The sequence below is a fragment of the Solanum dulcamara genome, chromosome 8 (assembly GCF_947179165.1).
Source record: "Solanum dulcamara chromosome 8, daSolDulc1.2, whole genome shotgun sequence".
Taxonomy (NCBI): domain Eukaryota; kingdom Viridiplantae; phylum Streptophyta; class Magnoliopsida; order Solanales; family Solanaceae; genus Solanum; species Solanum dulcamara.
In genome coordinates this window covers 52,019,000-52,025,230 of record NC_077244.1, presented here as the reverse complement: position 1 = coordinate 52,025,230, position 6,231 = coordinate 52,019,000, and the positions used below count along the sequence as shown (strand labels likewise).

The window sequence follows — 6,231 nt, the reverse complement described above, 5'->3', positions numbered from 1 at the left end:
TCATTAAATAAATAAATAAAGACATAATTAAGTTCAACAGTTACAAGAGGAAGAATTAATCAAGAAAACTCTAATGACTCAAAGTGAAAATCACCAATTTTACTAACGTCGTCCATATCCAAACCATGCAAGTCATTATAAGATGAAACCACACCTTCAAGAGAAAAATTAGGAATTAAATCCTGCCAATCCACTGCAGAAGATTTCTTGTCTCTATGTTGTAATTTTGACTCTTCATCTCTTGAAGTGGTGATCATCTGTGGACATTTACAAACGTGATGGCCAAAGTATGTTGCTCGATAAATTATTGGTTCCTCCTCTTTGATTCTCTCTACTTGTTTAGTGGCATAGCACTCTTGGTCATCCTTGTGACTGCACCTATAGTAGCACCTTTCCTCACAACAAAAAGACTTATTATGTTTAATTTAATATACTCAGTGGAGTCAGGATTATTATTAAAGAATGTCAAAATATAAAAAAGTAAATCTATACTAAAAAGCAAATAAAATAATTTTTTATTAATGAAGGCAAAAGATAGTTACATTATAATTCAACGGGCGAGATACGTGATAATGAAAATGTGTGTTGTTTTAGTTGCTTAAAAGGGAGAAAAAATGTGGAACTTTTGTAATTCATTAATCATGGCACTAAATCTTCAGTTTGTGTCAAAAAGTGTAACACACTGTTATATTTATATTTATTAAACCAAAATTTGATTTATATGTAATTTTTTCTAAGGAGACACCCTTTGGACAAGAGTAGCTCTGCTCTTGAATATAGTAACAAGTAAAAGATAGTACATATCTGTCTTTTTGCTATATTGAAAACATGTATAATTAAATAGATAAAAATATGTTTTCAACGTTTTTGATTACTTAAAAAGGTGATCTCGCGATTGATATACATAATAAAGTAGATAGAGATTTTGGATTTAGATGATTGACTCATAAAAAAGCATCACACCATACATAAAATATGTTGAAAACATAATTAAATAATAATATTTTTAAAATTGAATAATCATACAATTTCAATACGTACGTGGATACTTATTTTTGGTAGCTATTTACTTTAGTTGGCATATCTCTCTCATATTATACCTTGGATATTTTGAGTTAAGTATAACCTTCTGTCCGTATTTCCTCCATGCATGTCCATCTTCCGTAGTTGTACTCTCTCGTCCATGAATACAATGTCTTTCTGTATAATTAAGTGGCGGAATCATATTTTTTACTAACGAATCATTTGGTTTAAAATCAGGTTGTCTTAAACTTAGAATTATAATCAAAGATTATACATCCCACCTTCTATATGGAATAGATAATTTCATAAAAATGGCACAAAATTTATCCTAGGTTTAAGTAATATACTCATAAGTCATAACCAAACACAAGATAGGTTTACTCCCAAATTTGATAGGGGGATAACTCACTCAGTCCCTCAAACCAGACAACCCCTAAAGAAGTAAAAGAAATAAAAAAGTAAATATATTATTCTCTCCGTCTTAAAATAAATGTCACTTTAGCTTATTTCACGCTATTAAAAAAAAAATATGAGGTATAGTTCTAAGTTACCCCTATTTATAATTAGATGTTTCTTGAAAATTGAGTGCTAAGCAGTTCTTTTAATACAAGGATGGAGTTGGAAAAACATAATATTTTTATTTATCCTAAGATGACACTTATATTAGGACGGAGAAAGTAATAAAGTAAGGAAATTCAACTTAGAATATCTATATATAATTTTTTTTAAAAAAATCTATTTATACAGCTTAATTTTATAATGATAAAACCAAATATTATTAATTGACATCCTATTGAAAAACGATGGCTCCGCTACTAGCAGATCCATTCCGTGATATTGAAGTATACTTGATCTAAAGTAGAAATTCAGCAGTAGTAGTTTCTTTTAGTATGATAATGGGTGACTCTAAAAGCCTTCAACAAACACTATATGGTGAGCACCTAAGCTTACCCATTACCGTCACAAAGATACTTAAAAGGTATATTTTGAAGAATTTTAAACCCACACCCGCAAATTATTTTTTCTAAATTTCAACCAGCCCTTCCCAACAAGCGTACAGGCAGCCCATTGCCATCCCTAAATATGGTTTCCATATTTGAACACAATAGAAGTAAAACCATCACTTCTTATATTGATTCTATTATGAAAACGTAGTCATTCAGGATAAGAAACATTTTTATATTGCAACTAATTTCTGATTTTCTTTCAAAGGTTTAAGTGCATATATATGTAGATCAAGTTATATGTACTAATAGTGTAATGAATTTTCGAATAACTTAGTATTATATTATGTAGTTGCTTTTTATTCAATAGCAATTAACGCTTATAAATTAAATAAAGTTATTTGCAAACACGTCATAGATGATTTGATTGTGTAACTATATTTTACATCGTTAACTTATTAGCATTTGAACGCTAAATTCGTTATATCTCACCTTTTTCTCCCATAGCAACCTCGTTGGTTCTTCACGACTTGCTTGTCCTTCTTCCTAAACTCGTTGCCAAAATCTTTTGAACCAATTAGTCCGTCTCCGTGGAAAGTGAGTTGAGAGAGAGCCTCAGTAAAAGAAGTCAAGATTTTAAGTATAAGGTCATGAGGTGAGACTGATTTATTATGATGTGCAAGAGGCTGTTGAAGTAGACTTTGAAGTTGGACCGCAAATTGTTTGCCTCGCACAAGCTGCTCTTTCAACATTTTGATTAGTTGATCGAGTTTGTTTGGATAAGAGGTGTGATGATGGCTTGTGTGTTGGGGAGGAATGGTCCATTTTTATATGAGTGATTGAAGGAAAGAAAGGGGCAATTGAAAAAAATAAACATACCATCTTTTTTGTTTTATTATCCAAGTAATATTAGCTACTTGGGACTAAAGGTGTAAAGTGGGCCGGGACGGGTCAGACCGGCCTACTAAAGGTTCAAGTCACCGGTGAGCCGAACTAGGCTGGGTCGGTCTTGCATTAAATTAGCCGGTCTGATCCGAACCGAACAATTACAAAATGCATGACGGCCCAGCCCACGACCCATTAAAGGTATAATGGTCGGGCCTATCAAGTCGGGCTGATTTTGGGCCATTGGGCTGACTGATTATTTTTTAAAAAAATGTTTTTATCGACAATTATGTATTCAAAAGTTTGAATCAATCTTCAATATAGGTATTCATTATTAATTTAATATTGTTATCTATTTAATTTAGAAGAAATTATAACAATTTATATACTCACAATATATAATAATACACTCATATATATTACATATATACTTACTATGTATATTAAATATACTCAAAAAATACTATCTATTATAGTGATATACTTATATTATATTATATATACGGATAATGTATATTAAATATACTCACAATATACTATGCGCTATAGTTACATTATACTATATATACGTACAATGTCTATCAAATATACTCACAATATACTATATATTATAGTGATATACTTACATTATATTATATATACTTACAATGTATATCAAATATACTCATAATATATTATATATTATAGTGATATAGTTACATTATACTATATATACTTCAAATGTATATCAAATATACCCACAGTATACTATATATTATAGTGATATAGTTACATTATATTATATATACTTACAATGTATATCAAATATACTCACAATATACTATATATTATAATGATATAGTTATATTATATTATATATACATACAATGTATATCAAATATACTCACAATATACTATCTATTATAGTGATAAACATACATTATACTATTATACATACCATGTCTATCAAATATACTCACAATATACTATTTATTATAGTGATATACTATATATTACAATGATATACTTGCATTATATTATATATATATATAAAGTATATCAAATATACTCACAATATACTATATATTATAGTGATATACTTACATTATATTATATATTCTAACAATGTATATCAAATATACTTACAATATACTATATATTATAGTGATATAGTTACATTATACTATATATATGTCACACCACGGGAGGGTACCCTAGATGTGGCCAGCACTCAAAGACCATTGCTGGTCCACAAGAGAACCACTTGGTCCAATCACACATCCGTTCATTCTATCAATCAGCCGGAAGACTTAAAATAAAGAGATAATTAGGTGGACAATTTCAATCAATAATCTAGCTCAAAGAAGAAAAACCATGTGCCAACAAATCAAACTTCAATCTATGTCATTAAAATAGTCTGACAAGAACAATTCAAGGAACTAAAATACTTAATCGACCTATCACTATCTAGTCTATGAAGCCTCTATCACTACTATCTAATTGGTGCCAATGACAGGTTCATGGCTACCTCAAATCAGAATGAAAAGGCTAAACTCAACGCAAAAATAACATAAGTGGTATCCTTCGAATGTAGGGGAGGACTCATCAAAAAGCTGAGTGTGAACAGATCCTCAACAGTGCGCTAATTGATGATCTCTTAAACCTGTCTCTACATCATGAAATGATGCAGGTCCAAATGGACGTCAGTACGTGAAAGGTACTAGTATGTAATATGGCAGCACGAAATATGCGTCAACGTAGAATAATATCAAATCAAATATCTTAATTCAGAAAGTAAGAGAGAATCAATAAAGGTGTCATTAGTCTAAAGTAAGAATACATTTTAGACAGAGATCAATCATATACAATCCGATCCAATCATATTCAATTCGATCTAATCCGATCCAATCTAATCATATACAATCCAATCCAATCCAATCATATATAATTCGATTCAATTCAATCATATACAATCCGATCCAATCCAATTACATACCATCCAATCCAATCCAATCCAATCCAATCCAATCGTATATAATCCAATTCAATTCAATTACATACCATCCAATCCAATCCAATAGCATACAATCCGATTCAATCCAATCACATATCATCCAATCCAATCCAATCATATACAATCAACTCAACAATAAAGTCGAAGGACTCAACTCAATAGATATGCAAATTAGAATTTAGCAATGTTATACAATCTGACTCAATCATCTACAATCTCAATCAAACCAAACATATCATGCACAATCCACTCAATTTGTGAGTTTCTCTAACCGACAACCATCACCCATGAGCCAGTGATGTACAACAAGCCGACGTTATTTCCACGTCCGTTCATACCTTACCAGGGTACGAACGAATCAACCAATCATGGATCCAACAATCAATCAAGTCCTATCATGTAAGGACAATGAAATAAGGAAACATCTAACTTTAATGGTTGAATCCTTTCCTACGTTGGCTATGTAGTTCATGTAATTCGAGTAAGGACTATACTCTTATCTAATTCGGTGCTGATACTCCTCCCAAATCTCAATATGCTCATATCTACCAGGTGAGTAAAATAAACAAAATATTCATTTAGTCTCTTTTGGACTTAGTTCAAAATTAACTCATTTAGTCTCATTGGACTCTTTTTAAAACTCAATCAATCTGGTCTTATTGGACCTTCTTTCAAAATCAACTCATCTCAATCATCAAACTCTTCTCTTTAAATTTGATACAATCTCAACTCGATGAATGCAGTATATATTAAATGCATTTAAAACATAATTTTAACCCATCAACTCAATCTCAAAATAAATGTTTTAATGTAAAAATGCTTAACTCATTTATACTTAAAATACTCATGCTCAAAATAATAATTAAGAGACTTCTCCAACTCAACTCATGCTTAAACTTTTTCCAAATCAAAGATGAAATTAATCATTTTTTAAACTCAAAATAATGCATAAATAATTTATACAAAAACGTTCACAAATCATTTTTAAGACTCCTTCTCAAACAATCATTTATACTCAAAATCCTCATATGACTCCAATCAAATCGAATTATACAAATTATATCATGTAGTCACATTAGATTCCACTCCACTCCATCTCAAGCATCATCATAAACATTACCTCTACATCAATCATTTGACCTTTTTTTAAAAATAGACATTATTTACATCATCATCAAACATCTTGCTCCAAAATTCTCATTTAACTCTATGTTCAATTTCATCAAACTCATAAAAAACATGCATCATTCACTTTTAAATTAATATTTTTATTTATACATGAAAACCATCAATCTCAACTTCAAGACAAATTATGAAAAAAATGAAATCTCATCTTGGGTTCATGTGAATGAATACATGAATCCATACTCTCAACAAAACTCAACT

The 6,231-nt window shown here is 30.2% G+C and overlaps 1 pseudogene; it reads right to left on the bottom strand.

Annotated features, from left to right (window-relative positions):
- Nucleotides 1-2,753, bottom strand: LOC129900923 (WRKY DNA-binding transcription factor 70-like; annotated as a pseudogene).
- Between the last annotated feature and the right edge of the window lie 3,478 nt (nt 2,754-6,231).